This window comes from Rhinopithecus roxellana, chromosome 20 (genome assembly GCF_007565055.1).
Source record: "Rhinopithecus roxellana isolate Shanxi Qingling chromosome 20, ASM756505v1, whole genome shotgun sequence".
NCBI lineage: Eukaryota > Metazoa > Chordata > Mammalia > Primates > Cercopithecidae > Rhinopithecus > Rhinopithecus roxellana.
The window spans coordinates 160,512-175,505 of record NC_044568.1 but is presented as its reverse complement, the minus strand read 5'-3'; the positions used below and the strand labels follow the sequence as shown (position 1 = coordinate 175,505).

General features: G+C 43.6%; 1 protein-coding gene across 2 annotated transcripts in view; it reads right to left on the bottom strand.

Annotated features, from left to right (window-relative positions):
- The window catches only part of SCNN1B (sodium channel epithelial 1 beta subunit), an 84,695-nt gene that overhangs the window by 35,715 nt on the left and 33,986 nt on the right, over nucleotides 1–14,994 (bottom strand). The gene's annotated exons all lie outside the window — the stretch shown is intronic.

Here is a 14,994-nt window from a genome sequence, read left to right as displayed (position 1 = left end):
GCGCATGTCACCATGCCCAGCTAATTTTTGTATTTTCAGTAGAGACAAGGTTTCACCATGTTGCCCAGGCTGGTCTCGAATTCCTGGCCTCAAACGATCCACCCGCCTGGGCTTCCCAAACTGCTTGGGTTACAGGTTCACATGAGCCACTGTGCCCCACCTCTAATTCTATTCTGATAGGAATTAAACTCTATGTGCCTGCTCAGGCCACCATGCCTTTAAGTGGATGTTCGGCCCGGCGCGATGGCTCAAGCCTGTAATCCCAGCACTTTGGGAGGCTGAGACGGGCGGATCACGAGGTCAGGAGATCGAGACCATCTTGGCTAACGCTGTGAAACCCCGTCTCTACTAAAAAATACAAAAAACTAGCCGGGCGAGGTGGCGGGCGCCTGTAGTCCCAGCTACTCGTGAGGCTGAGGCAGGAGAATGGCGTAAATCCGGGAGGCGGAGCTTGCAGTGAGCTGAGATCTGGCCACTGCACTCTGGCCTGGGCGACAGAGCGAGACTCGGTCTCCAAAAAAAAAAAAAAAGAGGATGTTCATGGACTATCCCCACTCCCAACTTTCCCCAGAAGGTCTATTCCCTGCTCTGAAATAATAAAGTAGTAACAGTTATTATAATAACAACTACAACAGCAACATCAAAGTACTAAATGTTTGCCATGACCCAGGCATATGGAAAGAACCAGGGCTTCGTCTGCCTTGTATAGTCTAGCACCCCAAAGCCACATAGGTGAACATCACATTAAGTTCCGATAGGTAGTCGTAGAAGAAACAAAGGGCCTCTAGAATGTCTACCTTTTTCTATTCTCATGTAATTATTCTGATTTAGTCAAGGAGAAAGTCTTGTGTCCAGAATTGGTGGGTTCTTGGTCTCGCTGACTTCAAGAATGAAGCCACGGACAGTCGCGGTAAGTATTACAGCTCTTAAAGTTGGTGTGTCCCCAGTTTGTTCCTTCAGATGTTCACATGTGTCCGCAGTTTCTTCTTTCTGGTGGGTTTATGGTCTCGCTGACTTCAGGAGGGAAGCTGCAAACCTTCGTGGTGAGTGTTACAGCTCATAAAGTCTAGGTGTGAATCCAAAGAGTGAACAGCCGCAAGATTTATTGCAAGGAGTGAAAAAACAAGGCATGTAGAAGATGACCCCAGGGGGTTGCCTCCTTGTGTCTCTGGGCCGCTTTATTTCCTTATCTGACCCCAACCACATCCTGCTGATTGGTCCACTTTACAGAGAACTGATTGGTCTATTTTGCAGAGAGCTGATTAGTCCATTTTACAGAGAACTGATTGGTCCATTTTGACAGGGTGCTGATTGGTGTCTTTACAATCCCTGAGCTGGACACGGAGTGCTGATTGGTGCGTTTACAATCCTTTAGCTAGACACAGAGTTCTAGACAGAAAAGTTCTCTAAGTCCCCACAAGATTAGCTAGATACAGAGTACTGATTGGTGTATTTACAAACCTTGAGCTAGACACAGAGTGCTGATTGGTGTATTTACAATCCCTTAGCTAGACATAAAAGTTCTCCAAGTCCCCACTAGACCCAGGAGCCCAGCTGGCTTCACCTAGTGGATGCCGCAACAGGGCCACAGGCGGAGCTGTCTGCCAGTCCCGTGCCATCGGTAGGCACTGCTTAGCCGTTGGGTGGTTGACCAGGCGCCATGGAGCAGGGGGCCGTGCTCATCCAGGAAGCTTGGGCCGCACAGCAGCCCATGGCACGGGGAAGGCTCCGGCATGGCAGGCTGCAGTCCCCAGCCCTGCGGCGTGGGGAGGCAGCTCAGGCCAGGCGAGAATTTGAGCGTTGCGCCCTTGGGCCAGCACTGCTGGGGGACCCAGCGCACCCTCTGCAGCTGCTGGCCTGGGTGCTAAGCCCCTCACCGGCCGGCTGCTCCAAGTGAGGGGCCCACCGAGCCCACGCCTACCAGGAACTCGCACTGGCGTCCACAGGCACCTCTCCCTCCACACCTCCCTGCAAGCAGAGGGGCTGGCTCTGGCCTCGGCCAGCCCAGAGAGGGGCTCCCACAGTGCAGCAGCAGGCTGAAGGGTCCCTCAAGTGTGGCCAGAGTGGGTGCCGAGGCTGAGGAGGTGCTGAGAGTGAGGGCCGCCAACACATTGTCACCTCTCAGTCTCAGGTTGGTACCAACAGGTCCTAACACCTCTCCAACCCTTCTAATCTCCAGGTTTAACAATGAGGCCTCAGGCTCAGACAACAGTATCTAGTTAGAATGGGCAACACTCTGTTTTCACAGAATGTTTCACATAAGTAATGTTTTACATAAGTAAAATATTTTACATAAGTAATGTTTTACATATGTAATGTTTTACATAAGTAAAACGTTTTACAAATGTAATGTTTTACATAAGTAATGTTTTACATAAGTAAAACGTTTTACAAATGTAATGTTTTACATAAGTAATGTTTTACATAAGTAAAACGTTTTACAAATGTAATGTTTTACATATGTAATGTTTTACATAAGTAAAATGTTTTACTTATTTTTAAGAGCCACCTTCTACTTATGGCAAGAGGTAATGACTTTTGCTTTATGTTCATAAATGCGCTTAAGTAAAAAAAGGGAAATTGATTTAAAGAAAAATGTTTAAGTAAACAGTATTACGTGTAGGAAAAGTTGTTACAACGGTAGGCAAATAGCGGAAGTGTGTTGAGTATTGGCTGAGCGTCAAACTAGTCTGGCCCCTTGGATCATTAGCCAAATAAAAGTAAGTGCTGCAAACAACTTTACGATGTTCTGGTCAGATTTCACCCCAAGGTGATAGATGGTCTGTGTTTGGAATGTATACACCGTTTATGGAGAAGGGATTGAATCAGCATACAGTTTAACCCAATCCAAACAAGTCAAGTAGAGACTGAGTCCATGTGTGCATGCAGAAAGAGACACACCAATTGTCATGCTTCAGTGTCACAGATTGCTGACTATACATTGGCCCTGAATTCATGGCAAATGTTCCTGGTAGTAAATGCAAAAACAATAAATGTGGGAAACTATTTCAGTTTTCTTTCTTTCTTTCTTTCTTTTTTTTTTTGAGACGGATTTTTGCTCTTGTTGCCCAGGCTGCAGTGCAATGGCGCGATCTCGGCTCACTGCAACCTTCACCTCCTGGATTCAAGCAATTCTCCTGCTTCAGCCTCCTGAGTGGCTAGGGTTACAGGCATGCGCCACCATGCCCAGCTAATTTTGTATTATTAGTAGAGACGGGGTTTCTCCATGTTGGTCAGGCTGGTCTCAAACTCCCAACCTCAGGTGATCTGCCCACCTCAGCCTCCCAAAGTGCTGGGATTACAGACATGAGCCCACTGCGCCCGGCCCTGTTTCAGTTTTCTTATGAGACAAAACATCTGCTCACTCTCAGGGGCAATTTTTTTCCTGAGATTGGCTCATATAGCCCAGAGTCCTTGTGGATAATTGGAAGCGCAGCCCTGTGTATGCCTCTACTTACTGTTTTGACAAAAGACACATAAATGCTATTCATATGTCCAATTCTTAACATCCCCCTTCTGAATGAGAGGTTGCAAGAGGCTGACTCATCAGCTGTATGGGGTGTGCAAAACTTCTTTGTTGTTCTTAGCATAGTATTGCTTTTTGTTTGTTTGTTTTTTTTTTTTTTGAGACAGAGTCTTGCTCTATTGTCCAGGCTGGAGTGCAGTGGCATGATCTTAGCTCACTGCAACTTCTCTCTCCTGGGTTCAAGCGATTCTCTTGCCTCAGGCTCCCCAGTGGCTGACATTACAGGTATGTGCCACAATGCCCAACTAATTTTTGTGTTTTCAGTAGAGACGAGGTTTCACCATGTTGGCCAGGCTGGTCTCCAACTCCTGACCTCTAGTGATCCGCCTGCCTTAGCCTCCCAAAATGCTATTACAGGTGTGAGCCACCGTGCCTGGTCCAGTATTGCTTTTTGTTTGCTCAGGCTGGAGTGCTGTGGCAAGATCATGGTTCACTGCAGCTTTGACTTCCCACACTCAAGTGATCCTCCCACCTTGGCTTGCTGAGTAACTGGGACCACAGGTGCACACCACCATGCCTAGCTAATTTATTTTATTTTTTGTAGAAACAAGGATGGTGGGGGTGGGGGAGGGGTGATCTCACTATGTTGTCCGGGCTGGTCTCAAACTTCTGGGCTCAAGCAATCCTCCTGCCTTGGCCTCCCAAAGTGTTGGGATTAGAGGTGTGAGCCACCATGCCCAGCACAGTTCCTCCTTTTAATTAACAGTTTCAGTGAGATATAGTTCACATGTCATATAATCCATCCATTTAAAGTGTAGAATTCACTGAATTTCAGTATATTCACATTGTTCAACTATCATCACAATCAATTTTAAAACATCTTTATTTCCCCTAAAGAAAACTCCATGCACATTAGGAGTTATTTCTCATTCCTCTCTCCACCCTCCTTCTCCCCATCAGAAACCACTTATGTATTCTCTTCCTCTCTAGATTTGCCTATTTTGGATGTTTCGTATAAACCAAGCTTTTCCATCCTGTGGCTCGCAGGCCACAGGCAGCCCAGGATGGCTTTGAATGTGGCCCAACACAAATTCATAAACTTTCTTAAAACACTATGAGATTTTTTTTCCTTAGCTCATCAGCTACTGTTAGTGTTAGTCCACTTTATGAGTGGCCCAAGACAATTCTTCTTCTTCCAGTGTGGTCCAGGGAAGCCAAAAGATTGGACACTCCTAATAAAAGCGAAATTGCAGGCTGGGCACAGTGGCTCATGCCTGTAATTCCAGCAATTTGGGAGGGTGAGGTGGGCAGATCGCTTGAGGTCAAGAGTTCAAGGCCAGCCTGGCCAACATGGTGAAACTCTGTCTCTACTAAAAATACAAAATTAGCTGGGCGTGGTGGCACGTGCCTGTAATCCCTGCTACTCGGGAGGCCGAGGCAGGAGAATTGCTTGATCTCGGGAGGCAGAGTTTGCAGTGAGCAGAGATCGTGCCACTGAACTCCAGCCTGGGTGAGAAGAGTGAAACTCAGTCTCAACAAACAAACAAAAAATGGAATTTCACAATATGTGGTCTTTTCTGACTGGCTTCTTTTACTTAGTGTGTTTTCAAGGTATGTTGCAGCATGCATTAGTGCTTCATTTCTTTCTATTGCTAAATAATATCCCATATTATGTTGAGACTACATTTTATAACTGAGGATATTTCAAATAATTTGTCTATACAAAAAATAATGTAATCTCAAATCTCCAATGACATAATTGACTGTTTATACCAAACAAAAGGCCAGGATAAAAAAGTTTGACAATGTACTATTTTGGAGATAGTATAGGGATGTAGTCACTTTCCAATGTTTTTGGTTGTAGTAACAATTGATATTACTTCAGCCGGGAGCAGTGGTTCACGCCTGTAATCCCAGCACTTTGGGAGGCCGAGGCGGGTGGATCATGAGGTCAGGAGATAGAGACCATCCTGACCTCGTGATCCATTCATCATCAGTTGATGAATGGATCCATTCATCAGTTGATGGACAGTTTAGTTGTTTTTACTTTTTGGCTGTTATGATAATACTGCTATGAATGATCATGTATAAGTTTTGTGTAGAAATAGGTTTCATTTCTCTTGGGTATATACCTAGGAGTGGTCTTGAACTCCTGACCTGGGTCTGATGGTAATTCTGTGTTTAATGTTTTGAGGAATTGCAAGACTGTTTTCCAAAATGGCTACACTACTTAACAATTTCACCCATTGTATAAGGGTTCTAATTTCTCCATATCCTCTCCAAAACTTATTATCCATTTTTAAAAAATTATTACAGCTACCTTAGTGGCGTGTAAAGTGATATCTTATGTTGGTTTCAATTTGCATTTTCCTGATAGCTAATGATGTTGAACACCTTCTCATAGGCTTATATATTGGCCATTAGATCCACTATATGGCCACTATATCTTCTTTGGAGAAATGTCTATTCAGATCCTTCACCATTTTTTAACTGGGCTATTTATCTTTTTACTACTGAGTTGCAAGAGTTATTTATATATTCTGTACACAAGTCCCTTATCAGGCGGGACTTGCAAACATTTTCTTTCCTTCTCCGTGTGTGGTCTTTTTATTTTCTTGATGGTGTCCTTTGAAGAACAAAAGTTTTTAAGTTTGATGATGCCAAATTTGTCTATATTTCTTTTTTGTGTGTTTGTGCTTTGGTTTCATATCTAAGACTCTATTGCCTAATCCAAGGTCCTGAAGATTTGTTTCTATGTTTTACTCTAAGGACTTTATAATTCCAGCTCTATATTTAGGTCTTTGATTCATTTTGAATTAATTTATGTATGTAGTGTGAGATAGGAATCTAACTTCATTGTTTTTCATGTAGATATCCACTTGTCCCAGCGCCCAGACTATTCTTTCTCCCATTTAATTGTCTTGGCACTTTGTCTGATTTTTTTCTTTTTCTTTTTTTTTTTTTTTTGAGGCGGAGTCTCGCTCTGTCTCCCAGGCTGGAGTGCAGTGACCGGATCTCGGCTCACTGTAAGCTCCGCCTCCCGGGTTTACGCCTTTACTTTGTTTGATTTTTAAGCATTTCAATGAAAAGAAAGTTGAAATAAATGGAGAGCTATACCATGCTCATGGATTAGAAGACTCAATATTGTTAAGATGTCAGTTAACCTCTAGAGTCAACTCACTCCTAATCTCTAGAGTCTACTCAATTTCAACCAAAATCCCAGTAGAATTTTTGTAGACATTGACAAACTGATTCTAAAATTTATGTGGAAAAGCAAAAGAACTAAAACAGCAAAAACAAAACAGAATCAGACACACATGCATGTGTACACGTGCACACACATACGCATGTCAAAACAAAATTTTTAAAAACTTAACGAAGAATAAAAACAAGTTAAAAGACATTTCTATGTGATATCAACACTTACTGTAAGTTGCATTTATCAGGACAGTGTGGTATTGGTGTAATGATAGATCTACTGATCATTGGATTAGGGAGCTCTGATAGACCTACAAATTTGCCAAGGTAATTCAATGAAGAAAGTGTAGTCGTGGCCGGGCACGGTGGCTCACACCTGTACTTCCAGTTCTTTGGGCCAACAAAGTACTGGGATCACTTGAGCCCAGGAGTTTGAGACCAGCCTGGGCGACACAGTGAGAGCTTGTCTCTATTTAAAAGAAAGATTAAAATGTAAAAAAAAAAAAAAAAAAAAAAGAAAGTGTAATTTTTTTCAACAAAAAATGTTTAAACAAATAGTTGTCCATATTTTTTTGAAGGGAATCTTAACTCCTACCCCACACTATACGCAAAAACTAACTTCAAATGGTTCATAGACCTAATAAACTATAAAACACCCAGAAGAAAGCATAGAAGAAAATCTGTGGAACCTTAGGATATGCAAAGATCTTCAGATAGGACACTAAAATCATGAATCATAAAAAACTTATAAATTGTACTTTATTAGAATTAAAATCTGCTTTTCAAAAGACATGGTTGAGAGAACGAGACAGCAAGCTCCTGGGAGAAAATATTTGAAATACATATGTCTGACAAAGAATTTCTACGCAGGATATATAAAGAACTCTTACAACTAAATAATACAACAAACAGTTCAGCAAAAAAAATAGGCCAATGATTTGAATAGACAACATAAAAGAGGAAATATGAATGGCCCACAAGCACATGAAAAAATGCTCACCATCATTAGTCACTGGAGAAATGTGGATCAAAACCACGATGAGATATCACTTCACACCCACTAGAAGGACTGGTAGTATCTAGTGTTGGTGAGGATATGTAGCAACCGGAATTCTCCTACACAGCTGGTTGGAATGCAAAATGGTACAGTCACTTTGGAAGGCAGTTTGATATAGTTTCTTATAAAGTTGCCGGACGTGGTGGCTCACACCTGTAATCCCAGCACTTTGGGAGGTCAAGGTGGGTGGATCACTTGACATCAGGAGTTTGAGACCCTGTGGCCAACATGGTGAAACCCTGTCTCTACTAAAACACAAAAAAATTAGCTGGGAGTGGTGCCACATGCCTGTAATCTCAGCTAGTTGGGAGGCTGAGACAGGAGAATCGCTTGAACCAGGAGGTGGAGGTTGCAGTGAGCCGAGATCGTGCCATTGAACTCCAGCCTGGGTGACAGAGTGAGGCTCCATCTCAAAATAATAATAATAATAATAATAATAATAATAATAATAATAATAATAAAGTTAAGGAGGCCAGGTGCAGTGGCTCATGCCTGTAATCCCAGCACTTTCAGAGGCCAAGCCAGGAGGATTTCTTGAGCCCCGGAGTTTGAGGCTAGCCTTGGTAACATAGTAAGACCCTGTCTCTATATTTAAAAAAAAAAGTTAAATGGACACTTATCATATGACCCAGCAATTCCACCTTTACTTATCCAGGAGGAAAACATACGTTCACACACAGACTTGTACATATATGTTCGCTTATTCATAATAGCCCCTACCTAGAAGCAATTCACACGTCCACTAACAGGGGAAGAAATAAATAAATTACAGCATATCCATAATGGGATTCCATTCAACAATAAAAGGGAACCAACTATTGATACATAAAACATGGATGTATATAAAAAATATGTTGAGTAAAAAGCTAAACACATAAGAATACATACTATAGAATTCCATTATATGAATCCCTAGAAAAGATGAATTAATCTATTGTGACAGAAAGCAGATCAGTAAGTATCTGGGCCTTGGGTGAGTTGGGTTGACTAAAAGTTGTACAGGGAGCCTTTTGGAGATGATGAAAATATTCTAGATCTTGAATGGGATGGTGGTTCATTAAATGCATACACTCGTGAAAACTCATCAAACAATACACTTAAAATGGATGCATTCTATTATATGTAAATTACGTCTCAGTAAAATTTTAACAAAAGACTTTAATCCATTGCCATTTCAAAATGGTGAGATTTTGCATTTTTTTAAAATGTGGATTTTCTTCATCTTTTGAAAAGTCAGAAAGATGTGACAGTTGTCCCCGCATGACCATGTTCTGCTAGAGTTGACTAGCAGCTGCTCTCCTTGGATGGCTAACATGTTCCCAGTTCACCCCGATTGTTCCCATTCCATGCTGTCTTATACCCAGCCCTCTTTACTCATTTTCATTAGCTGCTCTGGCTCATGTGGACATCAGACTTTGTGACTCCTGTAAATTGCAGGTCAGATTCTTTCATTAAAATCCCCTATACTTATTTTTGTAGCAAAACCTCAATTATTCAAGATTACGGGGGAATATGGTTTCTGGTAGCTGGATTTTTAAAGTTAATTGAAGGTTAACCTGAAAGTGGATTTGACTCTGGTTATTGAAAAATCTTACATGTTTCTGCCTCTGCAAAGGCAACCAGAGGACATGACTGACTCTTTATTCTCAAGCACCTGGCCAGGTGTAGGAGCCACAGGTGAGGTTTAGTGTCCAGGCCAGAAAAAGTGAAGAAGAGTTTTAGGGGAGCTGTCAGGATCTCTAGAGAAGCCAAGGCATACCTTGGACACAATTTCTATTTATAAATTCAAATATTATGTGCATTTCCAGCACCAAGATTTTGGTCTCTAAATACCATTCTTGACTAAAAGAACCAGGGCTTCTTAGAAAAATGGTTGCTACCAGCTTTGGTGTAGGAAATGTATAAAATGAGCCTTTCTCTTTTTTATTTTTATTTTTTATTATTATTTTTGACACAGGGTCTCAGTCTGTCGTCCAGGCTGAAGTGCAGTGGCACAATCACAGCTCACTGCAGCCTCAGCCTTCTGGACTCCAGCTATCCTCCCACCTCAGCCTCCTAAGTAGCTGGGATTACAGGTACGTGCCATCATGCCTGGCTAATTTTTGTTATTTTTATTTTTATTTTGGTAGAAATGGGGTTTTGGCATGTTGCCAGCTGGTCTTGAACTCCTGGGTTCAAGTGATCCTCCTGCCTTGGCCTCCCAAAGTGCTGGGATTACAGGTATGAGCCACTGTGCCTGGTCTATATGTTTTAAATGTCTAAATATTAACCATCTGGTACTTTAAAGAATTTTGCTGATCTCTGATTTACTATGTGATATATATTTGCACTAACTAAGAGGAAACCTGGGGCCGAGCACAGCGGCTCAAGCCTGTAATCTTCCAGCACTTTGGGAGGCTGAGGCAGGTTGATCATCTGAGGTCAGGAGTTCGAGACCAGCCTGGCCAACATGGTGAAACCCTGTCTCTACTAAAAATATAAAAATTAGCCGGGCATGAATGATGGGTGCCTGTAATTCTAGCTATTTGGAGGCTGAGGCAGGAGAATCACCTGAACCTGGTAGGGAGGCAGAGGTTGCAGTGAGCCGAGATCACACCACTGCACTCCAGCCTGGATGACAAGAATGAAACCCCATCCCCTCCGCCCCCCCCCCCAAAAAAAGAAGGAAGAAAGAAGAGAAGAGAAGAGACAGAAAAGGAAAGGAAACCTGGCCACATGTGGTGGCTCATGCCTGTAATCCCAGTGCTTTGGGAGACTGAAGCAGGAGGATCCCTGGAGACCAGGAGTTTGAAACCAGCCTAGGTAACATATTAAGAGCCTCACCTCTACAAAACATCTACAAAATTAGCTGAGTGTGGTGGCATGTGCCTGTGGTCTCAGCTACTGGGGATGCTGAGGTGGGAGGATTGCTTGAGCCCAGGAATTGGAGGTTGCAATGAGCTATGATGGTATCATTGCAAGTTTAGCCTGGGTGACAGAGCAAGACACTGTCTAAAAATATAATAAATAGTAAAAAGAAATATTTCAAATGGGTATTTCATATAAATATTTATAAACTTGATTTTATTATTTCCCTCTAACTACCTGCTAATTCGAAGTTTTTCTAAGCATTGATCATTTGTATACCACTTTTGCAATTTTTGCTAAATCCGTGTAGCACTTGTATCATTATTTACTTAATAGATAACACCACATCATCACACTTTTTTATTTTTGGCTAAAATAAACTCAACTTCCTCCTAGGCACTACTATGAATTCAAAGCCATATTACACCTATGAAATAACAGGTTTGATGTGCTGAGCCATTTTTTCCTAATGCACATTAACATACCTTCTTAACTATTCAGAAAAAGGTTCCTGTGAGAATTATTAAAAAAAAAAAAATCGACTGGGCGCGGTGGCTCAAGTCTGTAATCCCAGCACTTTGGGAGGCTGAGGCGGGCGGATCACAAGGTCAGGAGATCGAGACCATCCTGGCTAACACGGTGAAACCCCGTCTCTACTAAAAAATACAAAAAACTAGCCGGGCGAGGTGGCGGGCGCCTGTAGTCCCAGCTACTCGGGAGGCTGAGGCAGGAGAATGGCGTGAACCCGGGAGGCGGAGCTTGCAGTGAGCTGAGATCCGGCCAGTGCACTCCAGCTTGGGTGACAGAGCGAGACTCCAGTCTCAAAAAAAAAAAAAAAAAAAAAAAAAAAAAAATTCATCTTGTTTACCACCCTTTGGGAAATGCCCTGTTAATTGTCTTTTACAGGCTGAAGCATGTAATGGTCCAAGGACATACATTCTCTTTCAAGGCATTTCCTGGTGTGGCTTCATGCAGTTCTTTTAAGTATATTGGGATAGGCATAATTATGCCCATTACACAGAGAACTGAGAGCACAGAGGGACTCAGAGGGACTTACCCACGGTCATGGTGAGTCAATGGGCAGGTCTGAAAATAGAAACCAGATTACCTGGCTTCCGGCCACCTCTCACCTACTCGCTCATACGGGACACCTGATACCTTGTACCTGTTCTGGTGGGTGCTGGGGAAATGTGAAGTGGAGCAATGCAGCTGGCCGTGTCCTCCATGTGCACCTATGAATCTCCTTTGCCCAATGCTGTGGTTCCCTGACATCTACGGGTGCTCCCAGAAAGCCAAACTCAGCATGACTAATGGAGACAATAGGAAAAGTGGCTTCCTCCACAACCCTCTAAGAGGGGGAGACATAAAGATCTTATTTGAGCTGATTAGAGACAGTGGATGTTGTCAACATATATAGTTAAGTGAGAGCAAAGAAAGGGTAGAACAGTATATGAAGCCCACATGCATTTATGTTAAAAAATATATATATACAGGCTGGGCATGGTGGCTTACGCCTGTAATCCTAGCACTTTGGGAGGCTGAGGCAGGTGGATCACCTGAGGTCAGGAGTTCGAGACTAGTCTGGCCAACATGGCAAAACCCTGTCTCCACTAAAAATAAAAATATTAGCTGGGCATGATGGCATACAACTGTAATCCCAGCTATTGGGAGGCTGAGGCAGGAGAATCGCTTGAACCTGGGAAGCGGAGGTTGCAGTGAGCCGAGCCCGCCCTCCGGACTGGGCGACAGAGAGAGACTCCTTCTAAAAAAATAATAATAACAATACAGGCAGGCTGGCACGGTGGCTCACTCCTGTAATCCCAGCACTTTGGGAGGCTGAGGCAGGAGGATCTTTGAGTCCACAAGTTTGAGGCCAGCTTAGGCAACATAGAGCTATTTGCTTGTGTCTGTGTAGTCCTTCTACCAGGTCACACAAGAAAGTAGTAATATGAGTTGCCCTCAAGAAAGGAACTAAGTGACTGGGGGAACAGGCAGAACAGGAGACATAAAAGAATTATTTACTCCTTTTGTACCTTTTGAATTGTGCAGCATATCAATGTTTAATCTATTTATTCAGTCAGCAAATATTGACTAATCATCCATTGTGTACTCCGCACCATTCTAGGTGCTGGGCATTTATCAGTGAACAAAACAGGCAATGAATCCCTGCCTTTGTGTAGCTTACATGTCCACAGGAAAGAGGAAAAAAAATTTAAAAGAGCAATTAAAATTTTAAATGTGGACTGATTGGAATTAGATCCAAAAAATTTGTATAGCAGTGATTAGATTTGCAAAGATTGAACTGTTCCATAATACTAAGTATGGGCTGAGCTCTGGGGAAAAAAACACATTTATGTGCTGATAGGGTTGAAATTGGTGCAGTCATTTGGACAGCAATCTGGCAGTCCCTACTACATTTAAAATGTGACAACCCATGACTCCACAGTTCCACTTCATGTAGTAAGTGTGCTTTAGTGCATGCACGCATGTGTGCACAGTTTAAGGATGTTGATTGCAACACTGTAATACTCTCAAATGGGAAATACCTTCACCACTTATAATGAGGAGGTTGCAGAGGAGTGGATGGAGTGCAAACAGCTGCACCACAGAAACTGTGGAAGCAAAGCAAGGAAGAACAACTGCTGCAGGTTAAGGCAGGACTAGGACAGTCTGGACAGGTGTGCCTCAGGGTTTCAGGTGAGCTGAGGTGTTGATGTTCTAGACCTCTGGGCGGCTGGAGCACCCCTGTCCCGCACTGCCTGCCCTCCTCTGCCACTGGTCACGTGCTACCTTGTCTCTTTACTGTAGTGTGAATTCTGTGCATACAGTATGCACGTATATACTCCATGACTCGAAAAAGGCTAGAAAGCACTGGTTTAGAAACACTTTATCATTCATTCCAGCCCTGAAATGTTAAGATTTTACAGCAATGTCACGCTGAGGTCAACTCTGAGTTCTCCGGGGTGGGTCACGGAGGTTCACAGTAAGGCAGTGTCGAGGTGGTGGCCACACTCCCACACCATGTGGAGATGTCCTCTGGGGTCGCCGCCCCACGTGTTGGGTGGTGTCTGGGGGATGTGGCTGTGCACGCTGTTGGGGGCATGTTGGTGGCTGTCCCACGGTTTCATTCCATGGTGTGGCAATGGCAGAGTCACCCTCTCATTCTGTGGAACAGGGAGCACCCTTACATGGTAATGAGTCATTCCCATCCACACCGCAGGCAAGCACAGCCCATCTGGGCGTTAAGGACCTGGATGTGGCTAGCATTCCCATTCAAGGGCAAACAGGGTAGGGTTTGGGAATTAGGCCCCAGTTAGGGTCTGGTTCTGCCATCTCCTTAAGAAAGGGGCTTAATCCATGACATAAATAGGTTGGTCTCTGAGTCTTTATTTTTAAATTTTAACTTAATTTAATTTTTAAATTAGAGATGGGGTCTTGCTGTATTGCCCAGGCTGGTCTCAAACTCCTGGGCTCAAGCAATCCCCCCACCTTGACCTCCCAAAGTGCTGGGATTACAAGTGCAAGCCATTGCATCCAGCCATGAGCCTTAATTTTACAATCTGCAAATGGGAATAGTAGTACCTGTGCCTTCTAGGTTGTTGTCAGGATTCAATAAGATAAGGCATGGGAAGCAGTTTGCACAGTGCCTGTCACAAAGTCAGTGTTCATAAATGGCAACTATTGTTATTTTTTAAAATTATTATTCTTGTTATTAACATTTTATGGAAGGTGTAGAATTATTCAAAATGGCCCTGGGTGTTTCCCATGGGTGGTTGGAGCTGTCATTCACAGAGAAATGGCCAAGCGGAGAAGAGGTCTCCAGGCTCTGCTTCTCGTGGGACTGCGTCACTCCCTGGCAGCGAAATCCCACACTCCCCAAGGTCTCTAGTTGTCCCAGATTCCCCAATGGCTGGCAGCTGGCTTTCCCAGACAGCAACTGCAAACAGCTGCACCTAAACCCAGCCTGCCTGGCCCTGGTGGCCATCTATGCTTCAGTAATAAGGCCACTTTCTTTCTTTTTCTTTTTTTATTTTGAGGCCAAATCTTACTCTGTTGCCCAGGCTGTAGTGCAACTGGGCGATCTCTGCTCACTGCAACCTCTGACCCCCAGGTTCAAGTGATTCTCCTGCCTCGACCTCCCGAGTAGCTGGGATTACAGGCACCTGCAGCCACGTCCGGCTGTTTTTGTATTTTTAGTAGAGACAGGGTTTCGCCATTTTGGCCAGGCTGGTCTTGAACTCCTGACCTCGTAATCCACTGCCTTGGCCTCCCAAAGTGCTGAGATTATAGGCATGAGCCACCACACCCAGCCAACAAGGTCACTTCCTACACTTGGCTCCTATGAAGGAAGACCCGTGAGACTGAGGTCACCCCACTAGGATGGAATCCTCACCATGTCAGCAGGTGCCCTGGCCCTGGCAATGCC